The following is a 12322-nucleotide window of genomic DNA, read 5'->3' as shown; positions in this document are numbered from 1 at the left end:
TGAGTTAACCCATTCGTAAAGTAATTAGTTGTTTGAAATTGTTTTATACGTGAACTTTCGATCCTTTAAAGAATCGGGGTTTTATTGGTTTAACTAACAGACACTCGAAGAAAAAAGAAGAAAATACTTAGTCTATGTCTTGTTGAAATCTACTTAGAAAATCGCTGGAACTGTTATTCACAGGGTTGGAAGGGGGGTCTATAAATACTCTCCCTCCAGTACTTATTATGATTGTGAAATTACGCTACTTCCTACACGCACAAAGACGTAATGGCAGTTACTCGTCCCACGATCCGTTAATGCCAGAGGAAGCAACTGTAATACGAGGGTTGGAACTTAAATAGTGACAACTATTTATTCACAACCGATACAAAAGAGTTACATGTTTGCAGCTTCAAAGTAGTCACCAGCGCTGTGTAGATCACGTTGCCAGCGACGTGGAAGGCGTAGTATACCGTTTGCAGAGCCTGTTCTGTTGATGGTGCGAATAGAGCGGTCTAAAGTTATGGTGATGCTCGTGAACGACTGGTGTTATCCTAACCCATTACGTTCCTCCACGGCAGGCCATCAATGCACAGTATTACTGTTCGTTTTTGGACCATCACCTGCGACCAGCTTTGCGAAAGAAGCGAAGCGGCGACACTTTCTGCGAAACCCACCCATCATTTTGCACGACAATGCGCGGGCGCATACAGCGCAAGCTGAGGGTGCCCTGTTCGGTCGTTGGGACTTGGAAGTACTGTACCATCCACCATACTCCCCGGACTTAAGTCCTTTTGACTTTTATTTTATTCCGAAGATGAAGGAACCACTTCGTGGCATTCGCTTCAGAACTGTTCCGGAGATTCGACAGGCAGTAAACCACTCCATTCGCACCATCAACAGAACAGGCTCTGCTAACGGTATACTGCCGCCTTCCACATCGCTGGCAACGAGTTCTACACAACGGTAGTGACTACTTTGAACGACAGTAACAGGTGCAAACATGTAACTCTTTTGTATCGGTTGTGAATAAATAGTTGCCACTTTTTAAGTTCCAACTCATCGTATGTAGTACGTTTGGAGGAACCGTCTACCACGCGCTCTAGGGATACCATAGATCACAGACAAGGAAGCGCCTGTTTGTACTGTGAAAATGAAAGCGTTGACAGATAACTGTATAAAGGAATGTGCAGCGTTGAACAGTAGTAAATACAAATAAAACAAAAGTCAATATATACGAGCAACAAACAAACCAAAATGCTGGAGGTAAACAGAACGGAAGAACGTGGTATGTAGTGAATATGAAACACAAATTGCAGTCACTTAAATAAATAACGTTTCGATTTATATGAAACAAAAATGTATGCAGTACTGATTAAATTCAGACATTCATCATGTTTTATTTGGGTAAAATAAAACATGTGTAATAACGAGAAACGCTCACTGGCAGTTTCCTGAAACAGAGATGAGAATTTGAGGCGTTATTTGTACAGAATAAATATAATTATATTATAGCCGAGGACGGGCGTTAGCTTTTAGCGGACCAAAGAACGAGTTCGCACTGTTTTAACCAAACAGTACGGCCATATGTCAAATACACCAACTGCTTGTGAGAATCAGTGTTTTGACATTCTAATGTATAAATATTCGACGTTTACGGAACACCGCGTCGTCACCTTTTGCTCTGAAGGCTTGGTTTAGTACCTATTAGTGTAATTACCTATTTTTCTGTGCGAACTAATTGCAGGTAACACAGCACAATCACTCAGTAATTCGGAATGAAAACACGTTTTCACTTAGCAAAACAACCACACAAAAATGACTAAAGGATAAAAGTAAAATAGTATAAATGGATTTAGATCCGAAACAAACTTGCTCGAGCTGCGGAAATAACTAACATACTTTAATTTGCAGTTGTTTCCATTTGAGATTCTTGGAATACGGAAAAGAAACGTGAACCAGTAGCAAAGAACACTTTTAAAAAAATAAAATAACCGTTTTTTTTCGTTCTGGAGACAACGCACAGATTAGGAGTAATTCATTTTCCGCCCCTTAAATTGCGATGTGTTAATGTACAGTAGATCTATGCAGCGTTGAGAGACGAGCACAGGCGTAGGGAGAAATCGAAGTGTTTATTCGTACCATAAGTGTCCTCAAATAGCTCTATTATAACCGAAGAGCGAATGGCAAGACCTGTAAGTTTAGTTACGCCACACTGCTTCACATTGCCAAAGCTTTTCAGATCCAAAATAATCGAGATTACACTGTGAAAGTACTTCTGTAAACAAATCTTGGAGTACTACATGAAGTAATCTGAAGTTGTCCTCAGTCAGTGTATATCTAAAACAGTGGGGAATGTAAGCAGTCTTCCAGTGTAGATTACGTTTGTTAATTGTAGTACACAAATATCTATAACATGTCACTTTTATTTTATAATTTCATTACACATTGTAAAATATTATATATTCGTCACCATAGTTTCATGTTTCTGTTCTGTCTCTGAACTGGATAGCGACCACAAATTCAGAAGTAAAAATGAAAAATTACGGTAGTGGGTGGCTGACTACATAGTGAAGGGATAATACAAATATAATTCACTGCTCACATGCTGCTTTTCAAGATAAAATAGACGTTCGTACCATAGATTGCTTATTGCAGAGGCTGTGAACTAGGAAATATAATGAAGTAGAAAAAATATTTTCCAATATTTTACGGTATACTCTGTAGGAAAAAATATGAGTTAAACTACAGCACTTTCACTCTCTCTCTCTCTCTCTCTCTCTCTCTCTCTCTCTCTATCGCTGGGAAAGATTTACTTAATTGTTGTCGTCTTCAGTCCGAGGACTGGTTTGAAGCAGCTCTCCATTTTACTCTATCCTGTGCAAGACTCTTCACCTCTGAATAACTATTGCAACTCATCCTTTTAAAACTGATTGTTATATTCATCTCTTGTTCTTCCTCTAGAATTGTTATCCCCAAGACTTCCCTCTAGAACTAAACTGGTGATCGCTTCTATCTCAGAACATGTCCTGTCAGTCGATCCCTTCTTTTAGTCAAGTTACGTCACAAATTTATTCCCCCCCCCCCCCGCCCCGCCCCCACCACGACCGCCACCACCATTTCACCATTTCTATTCAGTATCTACCACTTTATCTTCAGCGTTGTTTGTAGCATCACATTTCAAAAGTTTTTGTTCCCTTCTTGTCTGAACTGTTAATCGTCCACGTTTCACTTTCGTACGTGGCTACAAACCATACAAAAACCTTAAGAAAAGACTTCCCAACACTTAAACCTATATTCGATGTTAACATATTTCTCTTCTTCGGAAACGCTTTTCATGCCACCGCCAGTATACATTTTATATCTTCCTTACTTTGGGCATCGTCAGTTATGCTACTGCCGAAATAGCAAAACTTATCTTCTGCTTTTAGCATTTCGTTTTCTATTTTAGTTCCCTAAGCGTCGCCTGATCTCATTCGACTACATTCAATTATCCTTGTTTTGATTTTGTTTATGTCTTATATCCTCTTTTTCAAGAAGCGTCCATTCCTCCCAAATGCTCTTCCACGTCCATTCTCTCTGAGATATTACAACATCATTGGCAAACCTCAATGTTTTTATTTCTTCTCTGATCATCGATTCCTTCACTAAATTTTGCTTTTGTTTCTTTCCCTTCTTCCCTGCTTGCTCAATGTAGAGATTTTATAAGCTACAACTCTGTCTCACCGCCCTCTCAACCACAACTTCCCTCTCATGTCCCTCCATTCTTATAACTGCCGTCTGATTTCTGTACAAGTTGTAAATAGCCTTTCGCTCCTTGTATTTTACCCCTGTTACCTTCCGAAATCAAAAGAGTATATTTTAGACAACATTTTAAAAAGCTTTCTCTAAGTCTACAAATCCTATAAACGTAGGTTTTCCTTTCGTTAAGCTATCTAAGACGAGTATTAAGGTCAGTATTGCCTCGCATGTTCCATCATTTCCCCAGAACCCAAACTGATCTTCCGCGACGGCGCCTACTACCAGTTTCTCCATTCTTCTGTAAATAATTCGTGTGAATATTTTGCATCCATGATTTATCGAACTGAAAATCCGATAATTTATTTAGACAGGTAATAAATTTCTTTAAAGTCAGTACCGCCATTAGACTTGCTTATTTACACTGTTACATTTACACTTACACAATCATGATTTCGGCTTCAAAGTGCCATTATATATAAATTGTTTAAGATGGCATACTGTCGTATTAAAATACAGTGTATTTCCTTTAACATATTACTTAGTAAGTAATAGAAAAAAAACACCGTATTTGAAACCCCCTGTGCACTGAATAGTAGTGGTCCAATAATATTGCCTTGAAGACAACCTTAGCTCATCTGAATATTTTTTGCTGCTAAGAATCACACGCTGTGTTCTATTTATTAGGAAATTTTCGATCCAATCGGAAAGCTGACTCGATATTCGGTATGTTATTCGCGAGCCTACAGTGCGGAACTGTATCGAACAAGTGAGGCAACACGGCAACAACTTGGGTGCCGGTATTTACTGTTTGTCTCGGAAGGGGACATCAATTAAACCACACTCGACACTCCTCTCCACATAGTGAGTGGGTGGCGGAGGAAACTTTGAAATCTTCGATGGGAATCCCCGTTTTTTTATTGCAGATTACGATTCTACGGAAAAATCTAAATACGTTTTGCCTGAGGCATTTTCTACGTTTCACCACAAATGACCCTAAAATCGGAGAAATATAAATGGGTATTCAATCGTAATTTAGGACATGTTATTCAATGGCCCTTGAATCTTCAATGGCGTGTGGGACCCAACCTCCATGCTGATAGGTAGGGACACGCCAGTATTTCATACGAGGACCGTTCAGTAAGTAATACCCCACATTTTTTTTAAAAAAAAAAAAGCTGTTAATATATATAGACAAACGTCCTTGTTGGTGATTCACATTTGATGTGCGCCGGCGAAGTTTCGAACCGTTCTGGCAGATGGCAGAGCCGTAGTACAGCGTCAAAATGGCGTCTACATATGACTCACGTTACAAACAGTGTGCTGTTATTGAATTCTTGTGTGCAGAAAAAGAAACCGTGGTGAAGATCCAAATACGTTTGTGTACAGTGCATGGCGATGCAGCAGTTGATAGGAGTACAGTTGGGCGATGGGTACAGAAAGCCAAAGCCTCAGGAAATGCAGAAACGCGGCTCCATGATCAGACACGCTCGGGGCGTCCTGTCACAGTCATTGCTCCAGACATGCTGAATCGTGCGGATGCTATTATTCGTGCCAACCTGCGCATCAAAACTCGACAATTGGCTCTACAGTTATCAGGGTTGGAAGTGCGTATGAAATGATCGAGACTGTCAGTCAAGCAGTTAAAACATGGCTACGCCTACATGACAAGAGCTTGTACCAGCAGGGAATACAGGCTCTTCCACAGCGTTTGCGTACAACCATAGAACGTGATGGAGACTACGTAGAAAAATAGGACATGTACAAGACATGTTGATGTATATTGTAACCAAATTCTGACTCTTAACAATAAATACGTTCTGGGGAAAAATGTGGGGCATTACCTGTTCGACGACCCTCGTAATTTCCAATTGTAAACCCCATTCTTAACGTTGTATTCTTCCGACATATTGAACAGGAGAATGCTCGAACCGCCACTGTGGCCGTGACTCTAGACGAACGCCACTCTACTTTTCCAGTTAGAGTAAGTGTTCAAATGCAGTATCGGCAAATTCAATACACTTAGTGATACGCTTTTCAAATGAGCATACACAGGACACAAGCATATCTGTAGATATGTCAGCACAGGCGTTTCTGATGCCGTCGGCCATGTCTTTACGGCCTGTTGGCACTTGCTGGTACATCTTATGTTTTAAATATCTCCACAGATAGAAATCCAGTTACGTCAAATCCGGCGACATAGCGGTCCGACTCCCCGACCAGTGTAAACACGGGTTAATACCTCCCGTGCTTCAGTTTCGTAATGTGCTGGGCAACCGTCATGCTGAAAACACATACGTTGTCGAACGTCCAGCACAACATCCTACGGTAGTACCTGTAGTTCTCACACGAAAAACCTTCGATATTTGCGTCCGTTCAACGTAACGTCGAGAAAATACGGACCAACGAGTTTGTTCATCACGACGACCATACGTTAACTGACAAAAGAGGTTGATAGTCAACTTGTCGTAACGAGAGGGGATTGTCTACACTTCAGTAAGGCATGTTATGCCGATTCAAGCTACCATGGTCTGTGAATGTAGACTCATCGGGAGATAGTACATCTGCAAAGAACGTGAGGATCGTTTCCATTTGCTGACGTGCTCATTCACTAAATACTACCTGCTTGTGGAAATTGGTGCCATTGAGTTCTTCATGCAGTGACACGTGGTATGGATGATACATATGACAATGCAGTATTGTGACAATACTAGCTGCGGACATGTCGGAATCGCGGTGTAATTTCAGGGCGCTTATCCGTTGGTTGTGGTATACTGCCGCTAGTACAGCTATTGCATTAGCTTCTCCTGTATGACGTTTGTTTCGTTTCCTTTTGACGGTCTGTACGCTGCCATCAAACATAAAGGCGTTCACAGCCTTGCAAAAGAACGAATGAGAGTGAGCTGTCTCTGGGAATAGGTCGGCTTACGAGGGAACATCTGCCTCAACGTTTCTCCTACATTCTCCGAAAATCAGGATCATTTCAATTTTTTCTCCTGAGGTTCACCATTCATCGTCCATGTGCACATCTGTTCTCCAAATGATAGATGTGCAGGCAATAAACACCGCGCAAGTATTGTAATGTTTAGAGCCGCTATCTGTTGTACGTCTGCACGATATGTGAACTCCGGTCGCAGTGTCCTGCCTGTTATGATACGTCGTAGTTTGCTACACGGCCACGGTGGCGCTTCGTATAGTACCCTGTTCGATATGTCGGAGGAATACAACCGTTCGAATGGGGCTTCCAATTAGAAGTTATGAAATACTGCTCTGTCCTACTGTCGCAGCATGAAGGTGGGGTCCCACATATCACTGAATATTCAACGGCCACTGGGTAGCCTGTCGAAAATTACGATAGTGTACCCGTTTCTATTCTTCCAATTACAGCGCCGTCTGTAGCGAGACGAAGAAAATGCTTCAGACTAAACGTATCTAGATTTTTCCGTACAATAGTAATCTACAATAAAAAAATTGGGAGTTCCATTGAAGATTTCAAAGTTGTCCCCTCCCCCCATCCACCCACGCACGGGATTGCATGGCGGGGTAGAAGATTTCAAAGTTACTCCCCACTACCCAAGCACGGGGTTGCTTGGGAGGTCGAGTGTGATATCGCTGGGGGTATCCCCCCGAGAAAAACAAATTGGAGTTATAACTTTTTTAGATCCGATGTGTAGCTTTCAGTTAAAATGAACACCTTGTATTTTAGCTCACAGTCCATTCATTTGATTTTGAATCATCATTTTATGTATTTATGATGTGCATATGCTTTTCTAAAAATGCTTTATTCATTTGCGGACGATTTATGTGACATAGTGATAAGCGATGTGCCTGAATGCGGAATTTGTGATTGAAACTAAGCTACAGGATAAATTTTTTCTAATAATGTGAATATAATAATTTGCAAAAGTCAGTAAAAAGTTTTAAAAAATAGTTTAATGATGTTTATACTCCAGTCTCTTGTTCTTATTATGTTCATAAGAGTACAGAACACAATGTAAGTGCACATTAAACTGACATATCTTGGTATTACAAAAAAAAAGAGCTTTCTTTACTCTTGAAACTATATGAATATTGAGAGCAGGAAGTGGGACTCCCATTGAAAACTGCAATGTATCACACTTCCTGCTCGCATTATGCATATAGTATTAAAACTAAAGAAAGTTTTTCTTGTAATAGCAAGAGATGTCAGCTTAATGTGCACTTACATTGTGTTCAGTACTCTTAAGAACATAGTACGAACTACACACCGGAATATAAACTATTTTTAAAAACTTTTTGTTGACTTTTTATAAATTATTATATTCACATTTTTGCATGTAAAGTGCAAAAAAAGGAAAGGAAAATAGTTGCACTATGGATCAATATTATATAATATGAATGTACGTCCAAGTGGTGCTTAAAGTTGCTTTGCTCAGCCTGTGCTGCATAATAAACAGTTATTATAATTTTTTGATAACGGTGAGAAAGAGCAGTAGAGCACATACCTGTGAAAGGCAAAGGTCACAGCCTGGAGTCTCAGTTCGGCAAACAGTTCTAATGTGCAAGAAAGTTTCAAACCAACTCACATTTCCCTGCAGAGTGAAAATTCACTCAGGAAAATCCATGGCTGTTCTTCTATTTCACGCTTAAAAGCTACAACATGTGCGTATGTTTCTTTGTTTTGATTGAAAATCTCAAATTACATTAATTGTGAAACTGAATTCGTACAGGTCGGCTTGCTTGTATGTCTTTTGATCACTTGACTGCAAGTCAGCTGCAAAATAGTATTTGCTTAAAGAGCATTATTTTTAAACATCTTTTTTCGAAAGTAGAAGTTGTGTATGTCTTGTACATGGTGACGAATCATTAAAGCAAGAGCTTTTCCGGCGCAGGTGACAGGAGGTCCACAGTAAACGTAGCACTATTTGTCGCGTCAGCTATTTCTAATATACATAACATAACCACTTAAAAAGATATTACTCACAGCCCTCTGAGAAACTTCAGCAACTTCTTGACGAATGTTGGTCTTAAGTTCATCTAAAGTGTGTGGAATTTATTCGCACACTTTCTCTTTTAAGGCATCCACCAGCAGACAAAACTCGCAGCGGCTAAAGTCAGGGGAACGAGGAGACCACATGTTGTTAATGAAAACTCTATCTTTAAACACGTCGTTAATTAGCTGTGATTGTAGAAGTTGACTGTATGTGATGTCACAGAGTCCTGCTTAGAGATCGCGAAAGCACGTTCTCTCTCAGATAATTGGCCAAAAAAGTCGCAAAATGTTTTCCACATGCCGCTCACTGTTAATTGTTTCCTGAAAGAAAATTTTCGAATAGCGCATCATACTCCTATTTTTTTTTATCAGGCAGGGGTGCCACGTATATTACATTAGGCTTTCCATAACTCCAGTAATGGTTATTCTGTAAATTAACTTATCCACGTAAGTTGAACCATGGTTCGTCGGGAAAGAAATTTAAGAGAGGATCAATTTCTCCGTCATGCGCCCTGTTCAAAATCGATTCACAAAACTGCAACATTTTAGCAGCGTCATCCAGTTTAAGTTCCTGAATTGCAGTTATTTTATAGGGCTCTAACTTCAGTAACTTTTTAGCCGTTTGAACAGAGCCATAGGAAATTCCTATTTACTGGAAAATACGTGGAACTGATTCTCTAGTTGACCTTTCCAGAGCATACACAGTTTTATCCAGAGTTGCTTCTGTGGTTACTGTATATGGTTGTCTATGTTTACTTGTCAAGAACACTCACCGTTCAACAGAATTTATTCGTCAATCGGCGAATTATACTCCAATTAGGAACCTGAACATCAGGAAATTCCTCTTGAAATAATCTCCTTACTGCACGCGCTGATTCTATAATACACACTTATGAACCATACATGAACACTCTTTGGTGAATAGAGTACTTGTATTCCGCCATTTCACTTGAAATGCTTTAGCTCAATACACCGCACTGCGTCGCCTAACAGACACGTGCTACCTACGTGAGATTTGTGAAATGGTTCAAATGACTCTGAGCACTATGGGACTTAACTTCTGAGGTCATCAGTCCCCTAGAACGTAGAACTACTTAAACTAACCTAACGACATCACACACATCCATGCCCGAGGCAAGATTCGAACCTGCGACCGTAGCGGTCACGCGGTTCCAGACCGAAGCGCCTAGAACCGCTCAGCCACTCCGGCCCTCTGATTTATGAGCAAACGCCTCACAGTGGAGTGGAAATACGATGGCTATTCGGAAATTAAGGTCCGAGGGGGTGCGAAATGGAAACCACAGTGAAAATCCGATGAAGCTTTGCACAGTTGTGTTGTGCAGTGCTTGTAGTATGCTCGTCTATCGCGTCACGTCGCCAAGTGTGAGGGTCTGATCTGAGATTTCGCCTGATGTCATGCAGCCCACACAACATAAGTGTCATACGTTTCCTTCTGCATGGCAATTCTCAGTCGCACTCGTAAGGCGCTATGAAGAAGCTCCTGCAGTGTTTTCTATGGGAAGTGATTGATCATCCATAATGGTTTCATCTCTGCTCACATGAACCGCTACCTATGAAGGCAACATTCTGGCACAGACAAGGAGCTATAGATCAGCATAGAGAATTTACAGGAAGCACAGGCGGCTTGCTTCTATGACGAGGGTATTGGAAAGTCGGTACAACGCTACGACAAATGTGTAAACAGGAGCGGCGACTATGTAGAGAAATAGCTGGAAGGTGTAGCTAACTATTGCAAATAAAACATATTTGACTTTCACAGTGGTTTTCATTTTGCGACCGATGGGACCTTACATCCCGAATAGGTCTTGTACATTCCCCGCCAGCGCTACCACAGGCGGGTTGACAGGGTGGGGGGCGGGGTGACCAAAATATGCCTACCAGGTGGGGGTTGCGTTAAGAACGGACCCTCCTGTATTTACGTTTCGCATCCTCTTGTACATCTTTAGTGTGACCTTGTTTTTGGTTTAATTACATACACACCTTTTAAACCTTACTATCGTTATGAACCAGTGGTCTATTGGTAGGATCTTTGATTAATAATCACAACGCCCTCGGTCCCGAGTTCGAGCCACAATACTGCTTAATTTTTGAATAAAAATCACCAGCTTTGGCGGGCAAACACTTCTAGCAAAAGAAGTCACTCTCATTCTGCCAATGGCCTTGTCAAAGAGGGCGGGATAGGAAAATACCCATAAAGGCAGAAGAATCAGCAATGATCAACGGCATAAGGATGCATAGACGATGGAAACCACTGCGTTAAAGACACATGTGTATCCACAGGACATGTGTCATGTGGCTGTAAAAGTGTCATAATGATCTCTCCACTGGTAAAACATTCCGGAGCAGCCCTCATTCGGATATGCAGGAAGAGAATGCCAAGGGAGGTGACCGTGAGAAAAAGAATGAATAACCAACGAAAGGATAACGTTCTACGAGTCGGGGCGTGGAATGTCAGGAGCTTGAACGTGGTAGGAAAGCAAGAAAATCTGAAAAGGGGAATGCAAAGGCACAGTCTAGATATGGTGGGGGTCAGCTAAGTGAAACGGAAATAAGACAGAGATTTTTGGTCAGACGAGTACAGGGTAATGTCAACAGCAGTGTGTAATGGTATAACAGAAGTACGAATGTTATGAATACGAAAGTAGGACAGGGAGTGCGTTACTGTGAACAGTTCAGTAACAGGGTTGTTCTCATCAGAATCTACAGCGCACCAACACCGACAACAGTAGTTCAGGTATACATGCCGACGTCGGCAAGCCGAAGATGAAGAGATAAAGTATATAGGGATACTAAGCAAGTAATTCGATACGTAAAGGGAGATGAAAATGCAATAGTCATGGGGGATTCGAATGTGGGTGTAGGCGAAGGAGCAGAAGAAAGGGTCACGGGGGAATATGGGCTTGCTTACGACTCCCACACTCTTCGGAAATTACTATATTCCAAAGGGTTTACAATTTTTCTTAACAAATGAATTTCTACTAGTTTCCGTTACATTATTAATTTCGATTATTATTTCATAATTGAATCCGGAAATAAATACGATAAACAGTACAGGATTGCGTAATTAATAATAGTATTTTAAGTGTGCCAGTACTTAGTAATTTCAAGTGTTTCTAAAAAAATTAATTTTAACTGTACATTCAGAACTAGTACTTATCGGTTATAACATCGAAACTGAAATATTTTGAAAGTAATTCCTTTTCATAAATTTTAGCTTGAAATATAACATACTGTGTATCAAATTATATGATAGTCTTCAGAAAAACAACCGAGATAATACTGACCTGTCCAAAACTCGAAAAATAAAACTGGTATCGACCGTTGAAGAAAAGTAATGCTAGAGGAGGATGTCCCATTACAACTTTCATGATATTAGAGAGAGCTGTAGAGGGTAAAACTGTAGAGGAGCACAGAGAGTGAAATAAATCAATCAAATAAAAAAAAACTGGTATCACAAGTTGTGAAACATAAAATGAATTTCGAGAAGAGGTTATATTGCCATACTCATCGAGCGATGCTATGGTATTGTCGCTGCTCAGTTGTTCGTGGTTGTGTTTCTTTCTGGTGGGGATCTGTATGCTTTTTTGGTTCATCGGCTGGAGCCGAACT

The 12322-nt window shown here is 40.6% G+C and overlaps 1 protein-coding gene across 4 annotated transcripts in view; it reads left to right on the top strand.

Annotated features, from left to right (window-relative positions):
• Nucleotides 1-12322, top strand: part of LOC126199289 (glucose dehydrogenase [FAD, quinone]-like) — a 205452-nt gene that overhangs the window by 80452 nt on the left and 112678 nt on the right. The window lies entirely within an intron of this gene.

Source organism: Schistocerca nitens, chromosome 8, assembly GCF_023898315.1.
Source record: "Schistocerca nitens isolate TAMUIC-IGC-003100 chromosome 8, iqSchNite1.1, whole genome shotgun sequence".
NCBI lineage: Eukaryota > Metazoa > Arthropoda > Insecta > Orthoptera > Acrididae > Schistocerca > Schistocerca nitens.
The sequence above is the reverse complement of the archived record's forward strand: the minus strand, read 5'-3'. Positions and strand labels throughout refer to the sequence as shown.